General features: G+C 38.9%; 1 long non-coding RNA gene and 1 other non-coding gene across 2 annotated transcripts; both read left to right on the forward strand.

Moving 5' to 3' along the window:
* The first annotated feature begins 245 nt into the window (after nucleotides 1–245).
* LOC139080173 (uncharacterized) lies at nucleotides 246–22,620 on the forward strand. Its single transcript, XR_011534451.1, has 4 exons — nucleotides 246–519; nucleotides 18,075–18,213; nucleotides 20,161–20,236; nucleotides 20,795–22,620. It is a non-coding gene; the product is annotated as an uncharacterized lncRNA (long non-coding RNA).
* LOC139080407 (small nucleolar RNA U3) lies at nucleotides 2,083–2,293 on the forward strand. Its single transcript, XR_011534892.1, has one exon. It is a non-coding gene; the product is annotated as a small nucleolar RNA U3 (small nucleolar RNA).
* Nucleotides 22,621–25,328: the final 2,708 nt, after the last annotated feature.

Here is a 25,328-nt window from a genome sequence, read left to right on the forward strand (position 1 = left end):
ATCATGTTGTAGAAAAGCCTTTGCTAAATTTATTCAGTGCTATCAATAAAAACCGTATACAAAATAACCCCCTACTCTCCATCACTGTTGGTGAGAATATGTATTAGTACAACTTTTGGAGGACAATGTGATGACATTAATCAAAGTTTTAAATCCACGTAATTAACATTAATGTATTTTTATTTTTATCAAGGAACTCATGTGTGGAATTCACACTTCAATTAGTTCTAAAATGCTTATAATGAAAAACAACAGTACCCTGCTCCAACCCTCTCCTCTTCCAGTCTTGCTCACCAGAGGCAACTACTTCAAACTCTTTTCGCTATTTCTTTGGTATCTATGACACATGTCTAAATAAGCACTAGTGCTGTTTCTTGGTTTCCCATCTTTAGATATTATCAGTTGACTTTGTCAGCCTGCCACTCTCCTGCACTGGTTCTCCACTTACAGGATATCAGGCTTCCTCTCATTTTGCTACGGCATATCTTCAAAGAGCTTCTTAATACAACTTCATAGCAGGTAAGTGTTTTTAGTACGTGTATGTGTAAAAATATCTTCATTTTATCCTCATATTTGATTTACAGTTTGGCTGGGTAGAGAATTCAAGGTTAAAAACCAGTTTCTTTCTGAATTTAGGAGGCATTTCTCCCTTGCCTTCTCACATTCACCATTTTTTGAGACATCAGATGCCCTTCAGATGGTGACTCCTTTTCTTTTGCTTTATGAAAGATTTTGGATCTTCTTATCCTGAGTAGTCTAAAATTTCTTGGTTTGTGCTCTGGCATGGGTATTTTTTAACATTTTGTGCTGGGCACTGAGTGGACATTTTAAAGCTGGAGACACACGCTTTTCAGTTCTAGGATATTTTTCTTATTATTTCTTTGATATCTTCCTGCCCAGTATTTTCTCTGTCTCTCATTTTGGAACTTCTGTTAGACCCCATGAACTGATCCTGTTAACTCTTATCATTTCTCTTCTCTTTTTCATCTCTGTATGTTCCACTTTCTGGAAGATATCCTTAACTTCATATTCCAATTCTTCAATTAAATTTTATTTTAGCTATTATATTGTAAATATCCAAATGTTTTACCTTGTTTTCTGATGTTTTCATTCTCATCATATCTTGTTTCTATTCTCTGGATGCATTATCCTCTTTATCTTTCTAAGGTTATTAAATACATTCATGTAGCTTTAAGTTTTCTCCATTCCCGGTATAATCTCCTTTCTTTCCAAGCTACCCCACCACCACCACTTTATTTTTTCCTATTTGCTTTTCCCTCTCTTTTATGTTTGTGACTTTCTTCAAATGTCTGATGATTCTTGTCTCTTCTCTAATGTGTAAGGCACTAAAAAGGATTCATGGGTAGAACTTGCTGACTTTGGGCTTCACTTTAAGATGATGTGGTTGGAAGCTGGCTATTTCTTTGGGAGCCCAAACATCATCCCCTGCAAAAGAATCTTCCTGAGAATAATACTCCTGGAGGGAGACTAGAGAAGGAAATGCCTGATTCTTGGGCTTCTCAGAGCAGGTTGAATAAGAGTCTTGGTATCCCACCATTCAGTAAGCAGATGTTCACTTAATATTAGTGTTTTCAGCTTCACACTTCACCTTACATTCCACGCCTAAGTTGGAACCATTCTGATCCAATTTCTCCACATAATAAGCCTATGATCTCCTATTAGATGGAGTAGTTACCTTTCTGGATAGAGGACCTGAAGATGCAACTGCTCAATTTAAAGACTTTCAACTAATCACCCTAATTTCAACCCTACGCTGCCCTCTGCTTTCCATGATACTTGGCGCCTCCAAATTCTGAACTTCTCAGGCAGATAAATCAGTAAACCAGCTTGGTTCATAAGTTTCCCCTTCTGTATTTACATGGATTGAAGTTTTCTCTTCTTGGCCAATCCCCTGCATGGATCATCTGTGGGTCTGTTTCTATTGTCTGTTTTTCCTTTTGGTCTGTCTGGTAATTTTAAATTAAATGACAGAAATTTAATATGAAAAATTACAGAGAGTCTGGATGATATTATTTCCACCAGAAAGGATTTATTTTAGCTTTGGTTAGAAGATAGATGAGGAAGACTATACTTTCAGGGATCATTTCTATACTTCACCACTAGAGAGGTTTCTCTGAACATGTAGAGGACCCAAAACCACAAGAAGGAGGCACAGCATTCTCTCCTGAGTGTGCAGCCAGCTCTTGGTGTTGCTTCTGCAACTGCTATTTGCTATTGACAATTGTTCTCTTCTTTGGGGAGAGTATGAGGGGAAAGACACTCTCTGAACGGTTTTTCTCATAAAAAATAAAAAAAGAAGATAGATTAGGAGCAAATCACCATAATCCAAGCAGGGACCATGCTAATTCAAAACTGGGTTTCAGTCTTTATAAGGAATAGCTTGTTTCATTTTTACACTACCTCCTAGGGTATAACCCTGCAAATATGTTATACTGAAAGTTAAAATTTTCACTTTAAAAAAAGTGTGTTGTATGATTTAAAAAAATAAATCAGATAATGAGAACCTTGTAAACTTATACTTTTCAAACTGCATGCATTCACCTCCCAGGAGTAAGAAGAAATGTACCATGTTGTGGCAATATGATGTTAAGCTATAGGATTAACATGTTGCTGCATTCTGGAGAATAAATTTTACTCATAGATAGGGACACTAAAAATCAATAGTTTTTCCTTAAAACAAATTTCCATGTATTAATGAGAGAATGCAGTATTTCCATGAATTCTTATGCTAAATCACAACATGATTTTTCACTTCTGGTGGAGTGTTTCAGTCTATGTACCCCAGGAGTCATTCTCTTTGAACTTTAGTGGAGAAGTTTGAGAAGCAGTGATTGCATCTAATCTGCTTTTTCCTCCTTCCTATTGCTCTGATGGCTAGGAAATTCAAAAGATCACATTACAGCCATTCAGTAATAATCAGTTCCATTAATTTCTTTATCCATTTTTATTTAAACACTTTCATTCATGATATTTTTACTTTGTTTTTATTTGTATTGAGCTCATAATAGTTTACATCATTGTGAAATTTCAGTTGTACATTTTTTCTTGTCCGTCACCACATAAGTGTTCCCCTTCACCTGCTGTGCCCACCCCTCCATCCCCCTTCCCCTGGTAACCACTGAACTGTTTTCTTAGTCCATGTGTTTGTTTACATTCTGTATATGAATGAAATCATATGGTGTTTGTCTTTCTCAGTCTGGCTTATTTCGCTTATCGTAATTCCCTCCAAGTCCATCCATGTTGTTGCAAGTAGAATGATTTTGTCTTTTTTTCTGGCTGAGTAGTATTCCCTCGTATATATATATATACCACATTTTCTTTATCCAATCATCAGCAGATGGGCACTGGGATTGCTTCCACGTCTTGGCTATTGTGAATAGTGCTGCAATGAACATAGGGGTACATGTGTTACTTTGGATTGTTGATTTCAAGTTGTTTGGGTAGATACCCAGTAGTGGAATAACTGGGTCATATGGTATTTCTATTTTTAGTTTTTTAAGGAATCTCCATACTGTTTTCATAGTGGCTGCATTGATTTGCATTCCCACCAGCAGTGTATGAGGGGTCCCTTTTCTCCACACCCTCTCCAACATTTGTTATTTTTAGTCTTAGTGATTATAGCCATTTTGGTGGGTGTTAGGTGGTATCTTAGTGTAGTTTTGATTTGCATTTCCCTGATGATTAGTGATGTTAAACATCTTTTCATGTGCTTATTGGCCATCTGTATATCTTCTTTGGAAAAATATCTGTTCAGATCCTCTGCCCGTTTTTTGATTGGACTGCTTGTTTTTTTGTTGTTCAGTTGTGTGAGTTCCTTATATATTATAGAGATTAACCCTTTGTCAGATATACGATTTGCAAATATTTTCTCCCAATTGGTTGGTTGTATTTTTGTTTGGATCCTAGTTTCTTTTGCCTTTCAGAGATCTTTAGTCTGATAAAGTCCCACTTGTTTATTTTTTCTTTTGTTTCCCTTGTCTGAGAAGACATGGTATTTGAAAAAACCCTTTTACGTTTGATGTCAAAGAGTGTACTACCTGTATTATCTTCCAGGAGTTTTGTAGTTTCAGGACTTACCTTCAAGTCTTTGATCTATTTGAGTTTATTTTTGTGTACTGTGTGAGATAATGGTCCATTTCCATTCTTTTGCAAGCGATTGTCCAGATTTCCCAACAACATTTATTGAAGACTATCTTTTCTCCATTGTATGTTCTTGGCACCTTTGTCGAAGATTAGCTGTCCAAAGACATGTGGTTTTATTTCTGGGCTTTCAGTTCTGTTCCATTGATCTGTGTGCCTGTTTTTGTACCAGTACCATGCTGTTTTGATTTAGTAATCGATGGCTTTGTAGAACATTTTGAAGTCAGGGACTGTGATGCCTACAGCTTTGTTCTTTTTTCTCAGGATTGCTTTAGCAATTCGGAGTCTTTGGTTGTCTCATATGAATTTTAGGATTCTTTGTTCTTTCCATGAAGAATGCCATTGGGATTCTAATTGGGATTGTATTGAATCTGTGGATTGCTTTGAGTAGTATGGACATTTTACTATGCTGAATAAGAGTGATAATAGTGGGCATCCTTGTCTTGTTCCTGTTCTCAGAGGGATGGCGTTCAGTTTTTCCCCATTGAATATGATGTTGGCTGTGGGTTTGTCATATATGGTCTTTATTATGGTGAGGTAATTTCCTTCTATCCCCATATTGTTAAGAGTTTTTATCTTAAATGGTTGTTGGATCTTGTCAAATGCTTTGTCTGCATCTATTGAGATGATCATGTAGTTTTTTTCCTCATCTTGTTAACGTGGTGTATCACATTGATTGATTTGCTGATGTTGAACCATCCCTATGTCCCTGATATAAATCCCACTTGATCATGATGTATGATCCTTTTGATGTATTGCTGAATTCCTGTTGCCAATATATTGTTGAGGATTTTTGCATCTACATTCATCAGTGATATTGGCCTGTAGTTTTCATTTTTTGTGTTGTCCTTGTCAGGCTTTGGCATCAGAGTGAGGATGGCCTTGTAGAATGTGTTAGGAAGTATTCCATTTTCTCTAAATTTTTGGAATAACTTGAAAAGGATAGGTATTAAATCCTCTCTGAAAGTTTGGTAGAATTCTCCAGGGAAGACTTCTGATCCTGGACTTTTATTTTTGGGGATGCTTTTGAATACTGTTTCAATCTCTTTCCTTTGATTGGTCTATTCAGATTATCTATTTCTTCCTAATTTAGCTTTGGGAGGTTGTTAAGAGTCTAAGAATTTATCCATTTCCTCTAGATTGTCCATTTTGTTGGCATATAGCTTTTCATAATATTCTCTTATAATTCTTTCTATTTCTGTGGTACCCATTATTATTTCTCCTCTTCCATTTATAACTTTATTTATCTTAGCTTTCTCTCTCTTTTCTAATTGTATGTCTAGCTGGGGGTTTGTCAATTTTGTTTATCTTGCCAAAGAACCAGCTCTTTGTTTCATTGATCCTTTCTACTGCCTTTTTTCTTTCAATTGCATTTATTTCTGCTCTGATTTTTATTATTTCTCTCCTTCTGCTGACTTTTGGCTTTGTTTGTTCTTCTTTTTCTAATTCAGTTATTTGTAGTTTGAGATTGCTTATTTGGAATTTTTCTGGTTTGTTAAGATGAGCCTGTTTTGCAATGAATTTCCCCTTATTACCACTTTTGCTGCATCCCAGGTGAGTTGGTATGGTATGTTTTCATTTCCATTTCTCTCCAGATGTTCTTTTTATTTCTCCTTAAATTTCTTCAATGATTCATTGGTTGTTCAATAGCATGTTGTTTAGTCCCCACATCTTTGTCCTTTTCTTGTAATTAATTTGTAGCTTCATAGCATTGTGATCACAAATGATGCTTATTATTTCAATCTTCTTAAATTTATTGAGGCTTGCCTTGTTTCCCAACATATGGTCTATCTTTGAGAATGTTCCGTGCACACTTGAGGAGAATGTGTATTCTGCTGTTTTGGGATGTAGTGTTCTATATATGTCTATTAAGTCCAACTGGTTTAGCTTTTCATTTAATTCCACTGTTTCCTTGCTGATTTTCTGCCTGGATGATCTATCCATAGATGTGAGTGGAGTGTTGAGGTCCCCTACTATTATTGCGTTATTATTAATATTGTCTTTTAGGTTTGTTAATAGTTGCTTTATGTACTTTGGTGCTCCTGTGTTGGGTGCACAGATATTTATAAGCATTATTTCTTGATGGAATGTCCCTTTGATCATTATATACTGTCACTCTTTGTCTCTGTTTACCTGTCTTATTTTGAAGTCTACTTTGCCTGATATAAGTATTGCAACACCTGCTTTCTTTTGTTGACCATTAGCTTGGAGTATTGTCTTCCATCCCTTCACCCTGAGCCTGTGTTTGCCATGGGAGCTGAGATGTGTTTCCTGAAGGCAGCATATTGTTGGGTCTTGTTCTTTAATCCATCTCACCACTCTGTGTCTTTTTGTTGGAGAATTCAATCCATTTACATTTAGGGTGATTATCAATATTTGAGGTCTTAATGCTGCCATTTTATCACTTGTTTTCTGGTTCTCCTGCATTTCTTTTGTTTCTCTTCCCATGTGTCTTGGTCTACCAATTGAGTTATGTGGTTTTTTATGTTGTGTTTCTTTGTTTTCTCCTTATTTATTATTTGTGTCTCTGTTCTGCTTTTTTGTTTAGTGGATACCATGGGGTTTGTATTCAAAATCTTGTAGGTAAGATAGTCCTTTCTCCAATGGCCTCTTATTTCCTTAGACTCAACCGATTCAGTCCATTTCCTCTTCTCCTCTCAAGTTGTTTTCCTCATATCTTATTTTGTCTTTTGTTGTGCATTTGTGGTTAAAATGGCAAGAGTATCTTTGTTTTTGGTATTTTCCTTCCCTTTATCTTTAATGGTATACCTAAGTATTTGCTAACCTGTTCTGATGTATTGCTACAATTTTCTGATTTTGTCTACCTGTTTATCTCCTTACTCCATGCTTTGTAACTCTTTTCTCCCCCTTTTTTGCCCCCCAAGTATGAGGGCCTTCTTGATGATTTCTTGTAGGGAGGTCTTGGGGCTATGAACTCCCTTAGCTTTTGTTTATCTGGGAAAGTTTTTATTTCTCCATCATATCTGAAGGATATTTTCGCTGGATAGAATATTCTTGGCTGAAAGTTTTTGTCCTTCAAAGATGTCATTCCAGTCTCTCCTAACCTGTATGTTTTCTGCAGAGAAATCTGCTGAAAGTCTGATGGGGTTCCTTTGTAGGTTATTTTCTTTTGCCTTGTTTCCCTTAGTATTTTTTTTTTGTCATTCACTTTTGCCAGTTTCACTACTATATGACTTGCAGTAGGTCTTTTTACATTAACATATTTAGGAGAATTGGTAGCCTCTTCCACATGGATTTCCGTCCCCTTCCCTAGTTTTGGAAAGTTCTCTGCTATTTTTTCTTTGAACAAGCTTTCTGCTCCATTCTCTTCTCTGTCTGAAATACCTATAATTCTTATGCTGCATTTTCTAACTGAGTCAGATATTTCTCAGAGGCTTTCTTCATTTATTTTTAATCTTAGCTCTCTCTCCTCCTCTATCTGGAGCATTTCAACATGTTTACCCTCGATTATGTTGATTAGCTCCTCTATGATATCTGCTTGAGTGTTCAGGGAATCCATACTTTGCTTTATCTCTTCCATTCTGTCTTTCATCTCCAATATTTCTGATTGATTCTTCTTTATAGTTTCAATCTCTTTTGTGAAGTAGCTCCTGAACTCGTTGAATTGTTTCTCTACATTCTCTTTTAACGTGTTGAGTTTCTTGATGATAGCTATTTTGAATTTTCTGTTATTTAGGTTACATATTTCTGTATCCTCAGGACTGATTTCTGGGTACTTGTCATTTTCCTTCTGGTCTAGATATTTAATATAATTTTTGATACTGCTAGAGAGCATGGCTCTGTTTTTGCACACTGTGGTATTACTTGGTCATAGTTCCCCCCAGTGCCACTGGGTAGGGATCAAGAGATGCATATTCTGAGCCCTCCGGGTTCTGCCAGGATCCCAGGTGCTGGAGCTGGAGCTAGGTGGGTGGGTGGGAAGGGCGCTTTCTCCTGTGAGCTCTGGTGGGCTTACTTGCTCTGCTCTGGCTATCTGCTCTCCTGGGGTGTTGGCTTGATGATGTCACCCTTGTGTTAGCATTCACCTCAGTAGGGGGCTTCCCTACAGGCTGTGAGGGCCCTTAGGGATCTTTGACATTCCCACAAATGAACATCCCCTCCCCGCTTCCTTCCCTCTTGGAGGCTGCCTGCAGTCCCAGATTGCAGTCTTTTGGGGAGGGAGTAACACTTTCTCTTACCCTGATCCACCTCCTCTGAGGGGTCTCCAGCCTCTCCACCCTCTAACATATGGCTGCATGGGTCTTTCAGAAGTCTTTTGTGTTGTGTGGATGTCCTCTATTGGAGTATGAATGTCTTTTTTGTTGTACATGGAGGAGAGAGATTACTGGGAGAGCTCACTCCACCATGATGCTGAAGTCACTCCTCATTCATGATTTTTTATTTAATTACCCTTCTTTTGTCTATGTTTATTTTCTGTTTTTTTCTTATCTGTATTTATCAAGTAGGCTTTTATGTGTATTTATTGTCTGCTGCTTTATAGCCTTTTTGGGAAGTAGATGGGAGCATAAACTATATCTATACCTATGTCTGTATCTATCTGTCTATGTCTATTGCATTGATTATGTTATTTGTTGCCTTTTTCGTAAGCTTACTTTGAGTTTTTTTCAAAGACAGTGATATGATTTATGAATCTTGGGTAGCATTTTTATTAAAATCACTGGGAAATCAACCTAATCTAATACAAGGAGGTTAGATAACCATCATAGACAGCGATAGTGTTTCTAAGACTATTTCAAAGGAATTATTATATTGCTATACTTTAAAATATATAAGGCACTTTAAACTACAAGGAAAACTATCATTTTCATGCATTTGGTCACAGGAAATTAGTATTTCTTTTAGGTTTCCCCATGCAAATGTTTTCAGAGGCAAAAACAACCTAACATTTATTATGGATATTTTTAGAAGCATTTATATGTAGGGACTACATGATATCAGGATGATGTGAAAACACTTTGTAGAGCAAGAATATCCTATCATATCCCCTGAGTGGCAGAAGGAATATGTCATTTCAACTCATAAAAATATTTTTGCTATCTTATTACCTCCATACTGAATAATTTATTCAACTCATCTGACTTTGTGGGGTACAAAGAGAGTCATTTTGGTTGGAATACATAAGAAAACTTTTAAAATTATTTCTTAGATTGGCATATGGCTTTTGATGAAGGGAATGTGACTACCAGAGTTGTAATTTGTAGTAGAAAAGAAATCACAAGTACATTAAAGGGGTAAAGAACATTACAGTGAGGCTTATGGCATAAAAAATATTATTGACATAAAATATAGGAATGTTTTACTTTTTAAAAATGTGTGTGGTTGAGGATTGTTAGGTTTCGCCTATGAATGTATGTCAGACAGAGTAGAAAAGCCTGAGTTTAAATTTTCAGTCTTGAACAGTGACTTAAGTTCCTTGAGACACATTTATTCATCATTATCATGTAGATTTACTCTCTCTCAAGGCTATCCTGAGGACTAAATGACATACCTGCCTCATAGAAAAACCATGTTCACCCCAATTTAAAGTGACCCCAAATATAACTTAATCCTTCATTTTCTCAATGAGAAGTTCAGAAACTAAATTCTCTGTCACTTGAAAATATAAACTTCTAGGGTGTGGATTAGTCAAATGACTATGTTTAGTATAGTAAGTTTTCTTAGTCATACATATTTTAAGTTACATATATAAAAATAAGTAATAATTTATTATTATATCAATAATAGAAATGTTGTATTGAGTTAAGGAGATATGTGTGGGTGCCAAGTTGACAAAGGGTGGACTTGTGATGGTTAATTTTATGAGTCAATTTGACTGGGTCCAGACATTTAACAAACATTATTCTCAATGTGTCTGTGAGGGTGTTTCTAGTTGAGATTAATATTTGAATCAGTAGACTGAGTGAAGCAAATTGTTCTCCTTCTAATGTGGGTAGGCCTTAGCTTCTGTTGAGGAACTGAACAGAACAAAAAGGCTGAGTGAGAGGGAAGTCCTTTGCCTGACTGTTTGAACTGAGACATTAGTCTTTTCCAGCCTTTGGACTTGCACGGAAATGTCAGCTCTCGGGTCTCAAGCCTGCCAGCTTTTGAACTAGAACTTGTACCATAGGATCTCCTGGTTCTCGAGCCTTTAGACTTGGACTGAAACAACACATTGACTCTCCTGGGTCTTCAGCTTGAGGACTACATATCTTGGGACCTCTCACCCACCATCATTGCATGAACTAATTCCCTATTATATAAATATATATAGTTTTTTTTTACGTCCTGTTGGTTCTGTTTCTTTGGAGAACTCTGACTCATACAGGCTTCCATAACAAACTACCACAGACTGGGTGGCTCAAACAACAAAAGTTTATTTCTCACAATTCCGGAAGCTGGGAAGTCCAAGATCAAGGTGGCAGCCAATTTGGGTCCTAGTGAGGATTCTCTTCTTGGCTTGCAGACAGCCTCCTTTTCATTGTGTCCTCAAATGGTGGGGAGAGCGAGAGAGGCTGTCTGATATCTCTTTTTATAAGGACACTAATCCTGTCAGATTGGAGTCTTACCCTTATGACCTCAATTAATTACTTCTTTCCTCCAAATACAGCTGTGCAGGGGATTAGGGCTTCGATTTATGAATTGAGGGGTAAGGGGACAGGAGTACACATACATTCAGTTCATAACAAATATTAACCTAGAAAAACTGTTTTTTAAAGCACTCTTGTTCGGTGAAACATTTTTATTGACACTTTCACATGGGTCTTTGGCATCCAGGTTGCTATGGGCACCTTTTGAGCCATCAACTCAATTTTTGCCTGCCTCCTGAATTGTTTGTTCTACAGCTCTCCTTAAATCAGTTATGACGCTATCACAAGAAATTTTATCCTGAGGCCAAGTGCCATTTGCAAACATTAAGACATTTTAAGTCCTAGAGATTTATATTCCTAATCTCTAGTAACCACTTCCATTGCTTTTTAAAGCAAATGTTTAAAACTGCTTCCTCCAATACCCGTTACTCATAATTGTGAAGTCACATCCTCAGAAATGACTTAATCTGTGTTAGATTTCTTTGCCTCCTTTTTCAAACGATTTTGTAAGCCTCTCAGACTACCATTGACTGAGGGGGTTTCAGGTAATATTTCCTCCCCAAACAGGATTTTGCTGTGCAGTTAAAGTAATTGTGAGAGTACTCCATAATATAAGACTTTGTAAGGATTCAAAGATAAGGAGACTTTTCTCTGTGGGAAAATATATTGAAGGAAACTCCATTTGCAGTCCTTTAATATCTATTGGTTGAACCTTGTCTCTTCTCTGGACATTAGTACTTAGCTCGCCAGAGACTTGTTGAGATAACCATCGGCAGTGGGCTGAATGTTTGTGTCCCTCTAAAATTCATATGTTGAAATCCTTAAACCCAAGATGATAGTGTTAGGAGGTGGGGTCTTTGGGGGGTAATTAGGTCATGATAGTCGAGCCTTCATAAATGAGATTAGTGCCTTTATAAGAGACCCCAGTGATCTGTCTTCTTCTCTTTCTGCCATGTGAGGATACAACAAGAAGATGGCAGTCTGTGACCTGGAAGAGGGCCCCCTCTAGAGCCTGACCATGCTGACATCCTGATCTTGGACTTCCAGCTTCCAGAACTGTGAGAAAGAAATTTCTGTTATTTATAAGCCACCCAGTTTGTGGTACTTTTTTATATAGCATACTGAACTGACTAAGACACCATCTTTCCTATGCCTACTTTGGAAATCCATTTTGATTATTTGTTTAGAATGTGGGCTTATGTTACTCTTATGAGCATCTACACGGCACTGATATAACAACAACAACATCAGGGAACATTTGTTGAGCCCTCATTACGCACCAGGCATTCTGCTAAGGGCTTTTAAACTTTATCTTACTAAATCCACACAATGGGCATCTTGGGAGATCTTTAGGGGCCACCAAATCTCCATCAGGACCTCAAAATAAGAGAACTAAGTAGACTGTGCTTGCTCTGTAAACTAGCTCCTAAATCTCTTCACATCTTCCAATCACACTGCTTCTCATAAGCCCTTGCTATATAGAAATTATGTAACTAGAATGCAATAATTATCATCCACAGTACACAGATGAGGAAACTAAGGCCCTCAAAATTTACATAATTTGCCCACAGTCACACAGCTAGGAAGAGGCAGAGCTGGGGTTCAAGCCTAGGCTGAGAGCCTGATCTTAACTACCATACCGCACTGAGAAAATCTAATAAGTCAGTAGGCCTGAGAATGAACTTAGAAACTTAATTTACTAGTCTTGTGTAGCAGCATTTCTTTTATGTTGACTGTGCCAGGTTTCCAAGCCCAAAGTGGGTCATCAGGTGCTAAGATTCTTCTATTTCTACATAGAACAATTATGCAATCACACCCTCCTACACCAGGGTCAAGAAAGAAACCATTCAGCCTCTCATAGAGTAAATTGTGCCCAATTTTGTTCTGCCCATCTTTACATCAGTGTTAAGAATTGGCACCAACAAAATTTGACTGCAACATCTCATAAACTGCCAAATTTATCTATTAACTTAAATTCAAACTGTGCATTTATTTATTCAAAAAACATTTCTTGAGACCTGCTGTGTTCCAGGCCCCAATCTAGACACCAAAGATACAGTGGGGCACAGGACAGATGAGGTCCCAGCATTCATGGAGCTCACTTTCTAGAAGAAAGAGACAGGTAATAAATAAATAAATAGTAAATAAAAAAGTTAAAAATGTCCTGCAGAGAATTAAAACCAAAGGACCTGAAAGGAAGATGGCAGAGAGGGATTCTGCTTTATATCTAACGGCCAAGGAAGACCTCTCTAAAGAGATGACCTCTGTGTTGAGACCTGAAGGACAAGCCAGTTGCATGAAGAGTTGGGGCAATGTGCAGGTGAGAAAGGGTTTGGTGGTGTCAGGGAAGAAAAAGGAGGTGATGGCGTTGAGAAAAAGAATGAGATGAGATGAGACTGGAGAAAAAGGAAATGGCTTCCTGATCTTGGAAACCATGGCCAAGAGGATGTTTTTTCCTAAGGGCAAATAGAAGCTATTGAAGGACTTTAAGAAGGCGAGTGACAGAATCTCAACCCTGAGGTCAGTTACATACATCTACTGCCTGGTTATTTGTTTTGCCTCTTTTGTCATTTTCCCTTCTCCCCTTATTGCCACCCATGGGTGTCAATCCATTTGTATCTGTCATTGCACATGGGTGCTTAAGACTTTTCATTTTAAATAATGTTTTTCTTCCCTTGGAGGAAACTTAGCAAATACAAATTCTTCCTTAAATTTTTCATGGTACTTTAAATAATTGATCCAGCACTTTTTCTGCTACTAATGGGTAGAAAAGTCAGCATCACCTCAAAGGATTGTTTGCTCGGGATAAATGGCTTTACCACTTGTGATGTCCTTTCAAGGGCTAGACTGAAAACAATTTCTGGGGGAACCCAGATCCAGGAAGAAAACATGGAGACGACTTTTGGCTCTGACTGACCTTGGGCATGCTCTTCACTTATGAGCTTTGGTGACATCCCCTGCAAAGGAGGAAAACATGATGACCCAACTCAAATGCCTCTTGGTAGAACTGAACACACACATATCCTTAGACTATATTGCACCTTGCATTAGTTTGCTAAAGCTGCTGTAACAAAGTATAACAAATTGGGTGACTTAATCAACAGAAATGTATTGTCTCACAGTTCTGCAGACTAGAAGTTGGAAATCAAAGTGTCACCTGCGTTGGTTCCTTCCGGGAGCTGTGAGGGAAGGATCTATTCCAGGCCTCTCTCCTTGGTGTGTAGACGCCTGTCTTCTCCTGTGTCTCTTCACATCATCTTCCCTGTATGCATCTCTCTGCGTCCAAATTTCCCCTTTTTATAAGGTCGCTAGTCATATTGGGTTAAGAACCTACCCTGCTCCAGTGTGACCTCCTGTTAACTTCACATTACATCTGCATCAACTCTATTTACAAATAAGGCCACATTCTGAGGTACTGGGTGTTAGGACTTCAACACATGATTTTGGGGGAGAAAAGATTCAACTCATAACACACTCACATAGAACTTTGTGCTACACATCATAATTCCATAATATTTACTATATTCTTATATCTTCCAAAGTATTAATGAAAAAGATAAGCTCTTTCAGGTTAAATATTTACTCAAAATTCAGTTTAAGTGGAATCAACTTTTAGGCAGAATGTCCAGTCAAGGAAAAAATTGAGGGGAAAATATCCTCTCTCTAAATTGAAGAGGTAGGAAAACTGAACCTGGAAGCTGAATTCGACACTGGCACATGGTGAGGTAAGCTTTCTATTTCTCCTCTGCAATGTGTCCTTCATATTAACTCTCATGGTCAAGGTTCCTGAAGCTCTTTGATCTCCTACCTGGCAGACATCATTTTCTCCTCTCCCAGGGCTCTCTGCCTTTAGTAGACTTCTGTTACCACTATCTAAATAGCTGTCCTGGCCCCAGCCAAAGCTTTCAATGTTAATTAGTTCCTATGAACTGACTCAAAACTTATGGATATGATGGCTGATTACTTTTTATTTCTTCTTTTTTTCCTTCATTGACTTTTTGGATGTCTTTGAACCTAAATCTGTACTTCTAATCTTCATCTCTTATCTAATCAACACAATATAATTTGGGGATCATTTTAGTAATGGAACACTTTCATTCATGAGAATATTATAAATAAAGCGTAAGCTAAGGACTTTGGCCCTTTCTTACCTCATCCTCACCCTACAGGATTTCCCTTAATCTCTTGGTCAGGAAATCCTTGGATCACCACCTTTTTTCTTCGAAATGGAGAGTGCTTCATTCTTTTCTGGTTGTACACACATAATCCATACTTCTTGTAAAAAGTTTATTAAACATAAATATAAAGGCACAATAACCACCTTTTATTTTTTATTTTTAAGATTTTATTTTTCCTTTTTCTCCCCAAAGCCCCCCGGTACATAGTTGTATATTTTCAGTTTTGGATCCTTCTAGTTGTGGCTTGTGGGACACCGCCTCAGCATGGCCTGATGAGCGGTGCAGTGTCTGCGCCCAGGATCTGAACCGGTAAAACCCTGAGCTGCGGAAGCAGAGCGCGCGAAGTAACTACTCAGCCATGGGGCCGACCCCACCTTTTATTTTTTTATATCTCCTTCCAAACTTTTTCTACACACATATAAACATGTATATATTTTAAAAAATGGTGCCATAAATGTACACTGTAATCATCTCTCTGCACAGAAAAATGAAGCATGAACATATTTCTTTGTGGGCAAATAGAGCTTCATATTATCATCCTAATAGTTGCTCGGTATTCCTTACGCAGATACGGCATGATGTATTTAACAGACTGACCCTCCAATCTTGATCCAGGACATTGTCCAGAAAATTTTCCAGATATCACACCAATTTTTACCTCTTTTTTAGAGACTAGACTGTTTAGGTTTAAACTGCAAGTTTTAGCACTAAAAATAGAAACCCGGGGTACTGACGTCTGAGCCGTTACTCCTGTCAAGTCACATCCTGTGCACAGTGCCGCCGTTTTTCCACTGTGAAACGTTACTTGAACAGATTCTCAAAATAGCACTCCCTCTTTTTAGTATGCCAGCATCTCACTTGTGTTATCTGGCCCTCCCAAGCGGCCAGCAAGAATTCTCAACTCCTCGGCCCCGGAGTCCCTCTGTCGCTGTGTCAGACCAGACTTAGCAGTCAGGGCATAATGTCGGGGAGCCGCAGGCAGTTGGACCCTTGGGACAGCAAGTGGGAATGCAGACTTGTGGAGCTGGCCAGCTCCCTGTCTCCACCCATGGCAAGAGATCTTGGTGTCATGCATAGTAGTGATCTGAGTTGGGGATAAAAGGTCAGGGGTACAGGCTTATGGTGTACTCCAAACCCAGCCTAACCAGCTCCCATTTTGTATTTGCTGTTACCTGTAAATTACAGGGCAGGTTTAGGGAGGTTCTAGATTTTTCAACTCTCTAATTTTCACTCAATGTAGTATAATTTAGTAAAAGAGTACGGCCTTCAGATACAGTCTTAGGTTCAAGACTAGATCTACCACTCATTATTTATGAGACCCGGTACATAAGCACTAAACAAATGCTTATTGAATACATGTGTGGAATGTATGTCTGTGAATTTCAGCTTCCCCAGTTGTAAAATGGTACCAGTTCACAGGGCTGTTATGAGAACCATTTGACGAATGCACAATCGGCATATAAAAGGTGTGCCGTAAATTTGAGCTGCTACTTTATCATTCTCAGAAGAAAAATTAGAGCTCTTCTTACCAGAATCAGTTTTATAGCCCCCTCATCAGATTTATTCGTTCAACAAGTATTAAACAGGTGTTGTGATAAGTACTGAGGAAACATGTTGAATAAGACACTGTCCAGGGCTACAATCTAGAAATATCAATTCATTCATTCATTGAACACATATTTATTCACTGCCTATTAATCAGGTACTGAGAACACAGTCATCTACCTCCAAAATATTTCTTGTATCTCTCTGCTTACCTCCGTCTCCATTGTCATCATTCTGTGTACTCCATCCACAGCTTCCTAACTGTTCTCCCTGCTTCCATTCTTGACTCTTTTAAACCCTTTTATATCCAGAGTGATCTTTTAACACTGTAAATCTGATCATGCTATTCCTTTGTTAAAGCATAAAATCCCATTTAGAATAAAACACAAACTTCTTACCTTGGCCGGAACAGCCCTGTATGACCTAGCCCCTTCCTACATCTTTAATCTCACCTTAGCCCACCTGTATTGCTCTCTCTTCGTGCCTACCTTCCACAGATTGTCAGTGCCTAGAACCAGTCAAGCTCTTTTCTACCTCAGGGGCTTTGCATATGCTGTTCCCTCCATCTGGAATGCCATCTCCTAGTCTCTTTGCATGACAGGCTTCTCATCTTTCATGTGTCAGTCTAAAGGTCGCCTTCTCAGCGAAGTCATCCTTAATAACCATGATTTATTCCCTAACACAGCATCTTGTTTATTTCCTTCTTACTGTTTTTTAGAATCTCCATTTATTGTTTCTATTTCTTTGCTTATCTGTTAGTTGTCTGTCTCTCCCGTTAGAACATAAGCCCCATGAAGGCAGGAACCTTGTCTCTTATTCATTGCTTGCTCTTTATTGCCTAAGACTGTGCCTGCCACATGGTAGGTACTTGATAATTTGTTACATGGCAGAACGAATTTCTATTATTTGAAAACCTCCAGGAAGAGAATTCTGAACCTCAGGTGAGCACATTCTAGGATAGATGTCTTTTGATGTGAAAAGTTATTTTTATGTTGGGCAAAATAAAAAAAAATTGATGGAATGCAACCTGGAGAGGAGAGGGAGAGTCAGTCTCCTCCAGGAGACGAGCCGTGAGGAGGACACTCCAGCAGCAGAGAAGTTAAAACTCATTTGTATTTAGGGACTGAATGAGTTACTTCTCCACTGTCCTCTAAGGAACGCGTCATGGTAAAGATGAGGGTTTTGGAGCCAGGAGCCTGGATTCACATCCCTGCCCCACCAGCTATTAGCTGTATGGCTGTGGGAAGGTTAGGTAATAGCTCCGAGTCCTTTTGAGTGAGATATGGACCCCAGAATCTGCTACAGAGTTAAGTACTCAGTACATGTTAATCAAAAATTATTCTTTTTATTCTGCTAAAAAGATTTTCTTAGACATACTATTGCCCGTTTAAAAGACACTGACAACCAGGGGCTAGCACAGTGCTGGGTATGCCAGAGATGCTTAAAAAGTGAGAGTGCAATTTCGCAGAGTGCAATGGTCCTCAAACTCGAGTGTGCATCCGAGTCAGCTGGAGGGCTGGTTAAAACACAGATTGCTGGCTCCCTCCATGAGTTTCTGATTCAGCAGTTCTGGTGAGTCCTGAGAATTTGCATTTCTAACAAGTTTCCAGGTGATGCTGAGGCTGCTGATTTGGGGACCTCACTTTGAGAATGATGGGCAGTGGCTAAGTACACCAACTCTCGTGCGAGACTGGCTGAGTTCATGTCCCAACTATACCTCCTCACTACATATATGATCTGGGGTGAGTTGCTTAATCCTCTGGCCCGAGTTCCCTCATCTGAAAGCAGAGATAATAACAGAGCCTTCCTCTAGTGGTTGTTATGAGGTAGAAATGAGGGTTTACATATCATAATTGTTCAATGCATACTGATTGTTAGCTGTTAATAAAAACCAATTTAAATGAATGTATAACAGTGCTATCCAGTAGAAGTCTCTGGGGTTATGTAAATGTCCTATTCTATGCTGTGCAATTCAGTGGCTACTAACTACATGTGGCTCCTGAGCACTTGAAATGTGGCTAGCACAATTTAAGAGATGAATGTTTGTCAATTAATTTTAATTAATTTAAATTTAAATAAACACATGTGGCTAGAAAAGCACAAACGTCTAGTTAGAACTCCTTCCCGAGACCTGGGCGGAGGCTGCTTGTGGCTCTTTGGAAGCTGACAGCCCAGGTGGATGTGAAGACCTGGGTGTGTGTGGGTCTACACTTTCTAACAGCTTGATCCTAAGAGAGCAGCTCAGTTTCTCAGCAACACAACCTCCCCTGTAAAGTGGGAATAATAACACGTGCCCTGATTCCTCAGAAATTCTCTATGCACCTTATCGTGATAATTAATGTAAAATCAAAAACACAACACAATTGCAAGGATTTCTGTAAAGCTTTATAGCAGGTTCCCAGACCTGCTTTGAGGGCAATGGCTCATCACCCTCAGCCTTATGTGTCCACAGTGCCCGACACATAGTAGATCCTGAGTTTAAAAGCAGCCTCCGTGCAGAATGTCTTCTAATTTGGCCTGCATATCTCAGCACTCTAGGACATGTAGCAAGAAGAAGGAAATATCTACATTATTTTCATCACAACAATATGCCTTAGAAAAGCTGTCATCTAGAGGCTGGCCCGGTGATGTAGTGGTTAAGTTCGCTCACTCCACTTCAGTGGCCCTGGGTTCACAGGTTCAGATCCTGGGTGCAGACCTAGCACCACTCATCAAGCCATGCTGTGGCGGCATCCCACATAAAACAGAGGAAGATTGGCACAGATGTTAGCTCAGGGCCAATCTTCATCACACGCGTGCACACACACACACACAAAAGCTATTGTCTAAAAGTCTTTTTTTTAAAAGATTGACACCTGAGCTAACATCTGTTGCCAATCTTCCTTTTTCTTCTTCTTCTTCTTCTTCTTCTTTCTCCTTCTCCTTCTCCTTCTCCTTCTCCTTCTCCTTCTCCTTCTCCTTCTCCTTCTCCTTCTCCTTCTCCTTCTCCTTCTCCTTCTCCTTCTCCTTCTCCTTCTCCTTCTCCTTCTCCTTCTCCTTCTCCTTCTTCTTCTTCTCCCTGAAGCCCCCCAGGACATGGTTGTATATTCTAGTTGTAGGTCCTTCTGGTTGTGCTATGTGGGATGCCACCTCAGCATGGCCTGATGAGCGGTGCTAGGTCCACACCCAGGATCTGAACCACAGGCCGCTGAAGCGGAACACACAAATTTAACCAGTCAGCCACAGGGCTGACCACCTCCAAAAGTCTTTTTAAAGTAATGTTTATTTTGTCCCAATTGTAAATAATTCATAGTCATTTTAAAAATTGGAAAATGCAGAATATTATAAAGAAAAAAGTGTAATTCTTCCACAATCCCTCTACCTAGAGATAACCTTCATCAATATTTTGAGGCATTTCTTTTCAATTTTATAAGTGTGGGTGCATATTCATTCATCCAACAAATATTTTTTGAGTATCTGCTATGGGCAGACACTTTTCTTGGTGATGGTACTACAGCAACGAGCAAAAGACACCAAAAACTTTTTCCTCATGGAGCTTACATTCTAGTGGATGATATTTGAAGACTCAGGAAAATATATATACAAATTTAAAAACAAAATCAGGCTAATGTTGTTTACACTGTTATGTGTGTTATTTACTGTTTCCATTATGTTGGGAGTGTTTTCTAATTTTCGTTTTCTTAAAGCAGATCTGTCCTTACATTCATTGCCTGCTGAGACAACCCACAGGGCTTGCTGAGGCAAAAGAAAAAATAAACCCTTAAGGTATGTCTTCAGGAACTTTAGCCTGGGGCATGATGTTCTTAGGGGATCGATTGGACTGCCCAGTACTGTGTCCCTTGGAGTATCCTGTCCAGAGCCAAAGAATCCCAAGCCCAGGACTCAACGTTCACATCTCAGATTTTACTGAGTCTTCAGGCATCACCGTTTCGTCTTGTGGCTCTGAAACATTTCTTTAGTTTTTTTTTTTTTTTTTTTTAAGGAAGATTAGCCCTGAGCCAACATCTGCCAATCCTCCTCATTTTTGCTGAGGAAGATTGGCCCTGAGCTAACATCTGTGCCCATCTTCCTCTATTTTATATGTGGCACACCTGCCACAGCATGGCTTGACAAGCTGTGCTGTGCCCGCACTGGGGATCCGAACTGGCGAACCCCGGGCCGCCTAAGTGGAATGTGCAAACTTAACCACTGTGCCACTGGGCTGGTCTTCTTTAGTTGTTAAAAAGAAAGTCTTCTGGAGTGATCAGGATCCACTTTGTTCATGGCCCTTCTCTCTTCTATTCTGGTATGATTAACCTGGCTAATTACTCTGCCCCTTTGCAGGCTCAGATGAAAACGACTACAACTCAAATCCTGAAAGAGGCTTCTAAGTCAGAGTAATGAGGAGCATGGGCAGTGAGGAGCAAAGCTCATACTACGATGGGGGGCTGTAGCTGCTGGACAGAGAACAAGGACAGTTTGCCCCCTTCTGTGCCTTGGGCCATTACCACTACGGCCCCCTCCTTTTCACACAGATTCCCTCTCTTCTTGTTTCTTCCCATTCCTCCTGTGTCCCATGGCCCCATGTTCTTTGTCCCCTAGAGTCTGCAAAAAGGAGAAAGAGCCCCTATTTCCTCAAACCATCAAGGGCAAGGATCTTGTCTGACTTGGGAATAAAAGGACAAATCCATGAATAAACAAAATTGTTGCATAGAGGGAAGTATTATGTTGATGGGCCTCAATGTAAATCATCAAGAAGGATTGTTTTTCATCTCTTGTCTAGAGGGGAACAAGGAAGATGTCCATTGGTTGCTGTTGTCTGCCCATCAAAGGCTTGAGCCAGGACAGAGTCTAGAAATGAGGAGGCATTCTAAACAATGAATAGCACCACAGAGCTCTACATGTTGAAAACAATAGCTAACCTTTCTCGCTGCTTCAGGATTTTGCTGCTGATAATTTCAGATGACATCTCTGCTTCTCTTCTTTTGTTCCTTTCCACATTCTTCACCACACCATTCATGCTGACAGTCCATTCATGTTGCTAATAGTTCTATGCAAAATGCAACCATTAGCAAGGAAGGGCTTTGCTACTGGATGAAGAGACAGTATAATGTAGTATAAGAGTGTGGACAAGTGCTGTCCGATGGAAATAGATGGCAAGCCGTGAATGTCATTGAAAATTTTCTCATGGCCATATTGAAAAAGAAAAGAAATAGATGAAACTAATTTTAATCATCTCTTATTGAACCCTGTGTATCCAAAATATCATTTCAACATGTAATCGATAAAAAAAATTGTTAATGACATATTTTATATGTTTCATACTAAGTTGTCAAAATTTAGTGTGCATTTTATACTTATAGTATGTCTCAGTTCTGACTGGCCACATTTCATTGGCTTAACAGCGACATGGGCTGGTGGGCACTGGCAGTGCAGATATGGGCTCTATAGCCAGAGTACCTAAGGGTGTAATTCTGGGAAAGTTACATAATCTCTGTGCTTCAGCGTCCTCATCTATTAACTGGGGAAATGGTAGTCCCTACCTCATTTAGAATTGTTATGAGGATTAAATGAGCACTTAGGTCATTGTCTGACACAGACCTGGCACTCAGTAAATGTTAGCTCTTATCCTCAGATATACATTTAACCACATCCTTATAATGATCAATGCAATCTTTCAGTAAGGACCTACTCTAGGCTTTCTAAGTAGGGACTGTATGTCTGAGATCTTGCAATGATGAAAATCACATGCCACTTCACAATTCCTCTGTCACTTCAAACAAAGGCTATCCGGGAGAGTTTGATCTGAAGATGTGCTTTTACAAAGCTGGGTAACCTGTAACTTGACAAACTTCTTTAGACTATTAAGTCTGCAAATAGTTTATCACTGAATTTTCCAGATAAGCAGTATTATATTTTTATTGGGATATAAAATTAGGTTCACAGCTATAAAATTATCCCAGCTTGCTTTTTCATGCTCTCTTACGAGAAGTGAAACCACGCTTCACTACAGTAAGAAGATAGCACTCGTCTTCCTGAGACTATGGCTTACAGCCACAAATCCATATTAATATCACAGGATATATTTGGGGGCTTGAGCAGCATGATACATAAATTATTACCTGGGCACTTGTATGACAGCATTTGAATAAACAACAGAGTAATTCTACCACAGTTGTCTTGGGTCACTTAAAAAATATATTTTAGAATTTTCCAGATCTCTAATTCTTTCATTTATTTATATATTCACTCATTTATTCATTCAACTATCTGTTTAGTCAACAACTATGTATTGTGGGCTTACTATGGACCAGAAACTTTGCTAGGTACTGAGGAGTCGATGGTGAGCAGAACATATGGTCCCTGCCCCACTGAGTTTACAATCCACTGGGAGAGAAAGACGTTAATCAAATAATCATGCAAATAAAACTGGCAATAGCATAATGACTATTAAGACGAGGAAGTGTTGCTTTGAGAGATTTGAGGAAGGAATTTTATTTGGTCAGGGAAGTTTTCCCTAAGGAAGTGCTGATGGGGTGGAGAGCTGGAAGAGTAGGAAGAGTTAACCAGGTGGAGAAAGGAGGGAACTGCATTCCAGCCAGAGGGAATAGCTGGACGGAAGACCTGAGGTGGCAGGGGCATGGTGAGAGGGAGAGACTGAAGGAGAGCTGTGGGCCTGAAATAGTGAGGGCAGGTGGGCTCAGGTTTAGCTAGAGATGTAAGTAGAACCAGACATCACAGGTTCTTGACAGCCACATTAAGGATTTTATATTTACATGAAGAGCATTAGGAAGCTGTCATTGGGTTTCCAAAACTTGAGAATGCTTTTCTTTTACTGGATCAAACCTCACTTTGATTCTTTGTAATTGTGATTAAATATAAATATTGGGACACCAAGACATAGAAACCAAGAAGTGGGCTACACATGTCCCTTATTCCCCATCAAGAGCAAACCAAATTGACAGCCACACTAACTCTTGCTTCTGGTCCTCCCTTTAGTTGCTCTTCTCCAGTTATCCAACCAACTCTGAGCCTCAGTCTTTGTGTTTCTCCCCTGGTGTTTGGGAGAGAAGACAACAGAGGAATTTTGACTATAGTTTAAATGAGAACCCCTGAATAGACCAATTGTTCCAGAAAAGAAAGTGAAGATCTTACATATTTTAAGTCAGACCAGTGAGTCTTAATTCTGGGTAGGAGACAAAGAGGGAAGACATGATCAGATTTGCCTTTTAAGATGATAGCTACTGGGACAACATCAAGGACACTAACATCCACATTATAGGTGTACCAGAAGGAGAAGAGACAAAGGGGCAGAGAATGTATTTGAAGGAATAAAAGCTGAAAACTTTCATAACCTAAGGAAGGAAGCAAACATGCCAGCACAGGAAGCACAGAGAGCACCCAACAAGATAAACCCAAAGAGGCCCATACCAAAACGCATTATAATTAAAATGTCAAGAATTAAAGATAAAGAGAGAATCCTAAAATCTGCAAGGGAAAGGCAGCAAGTTACATACAAAGGAAACCCCCAAAGGCTATCAGCTGCCTTCTCAGCAGAAACCTTACAGGCTAGAAGGGAGTGGCTCAACATATTTCGAGTGCTGAAAGGAAAAAGTCTACAGCCAAGAATACTCTACCTGGCAAGGCTGTCATTCAGAATGGAAGGAGAGATAAAGAGTTTTCCAGACAAGTAAAAACTAGAGGAGTTTATCACCAATAAACCAGCCTTACAAGAAATGCTAAAGGGACTTATTTAAGTGGAAAAGAAAAGACCAGAAATAGGAATAAGAAAATTACACCAAAAAAAGAACCATAAAATCACTGGTAAAGTCAAATATACAGTAAAGGTAGCAGATCAACCACGTATGAAGCTAATATGAAGGTCAAAAGACAAAAGTACTAAAATTATCTATTTCCAGGATAAAAGGGTAATGGATATACATGCACAAAAAAAGAGGTTAGGTATGATATCAAAAACATAAAATGTGGGAGGAAGGGAGTAAAAGAGTAGAGCTTTAGCAAACTTAAGAGACCATTAACTTAATATAGATTGCTATATATGTAGGTTATTATAGATAAGCCTAAAGGTAATCACAAACCAGAAACCTATAATAAATACACAAAAAATTAAGAGAAAGGAACCCAAACATAAGACTAAAGAAAGCTGTCGAGCCACAAGGGGAGAGAGCAAGAGAAGAAGAAAGATGCAGAGAAGAACTCCTAAAACCCGGGGGGAAAAAATGGCAATAAGTACATACTTATCAATAGCTACTTTAAATGTCAATGGACTAAGTGCTCCAATCAAAAGACATAGGGTGGCTGATTGAATAAAAAAACAAGACCCATAAATATGCTGCATACAAGAGACACACACTTCACACCTAAAGACATTCACAAACTGAAAGTAAAGGGATGGAAAAAGATACTCCATGCAAATGACAATGAAAAGAAAGCTGGGGTAGCAATGCTTATATCAGACAAAAACAGACTTTAAAACAAAAACTGTAACAAGAGACAAAGAAGGGCACTACATAATAATAAAGGGAACAATCCAACAAAAGGATCTAACACTCGTGAATATCTATGCACCCAACATAGGAGCACCTAAATATATAAAGCAATTATTAGCAGACATAAAAGGAGAAATAGACAGTGACACAATAATAGTAGGGGACTTTAACACTCGACTTACACCAATGGATAGATCATCCAAATAGAAGATCAATAAGGAAACATTTGGTCTTAAATGACACATAAGACCAGATGGACTTAGTAGACATATACAGAACATTCTACTAAAAACTGCAGAATACACATTCTTTTCAAGTGCACATGGAACATTCTCCAGGATAGATCACATATTAGGCCACAAATCAGG

Source organism: Equus przewalskii, chromosome 29 (assembly GCF_037783145.1).
Source record: "Equus przewalskii isolate Varuska chromosome 29, EquPr2, whole genome shotgun sequence".
NCBI lineage: Eukaryota > Metazoa > Chordata > Mammalia > Perissodactyla > Equidae > Equus > Equus przewalskii.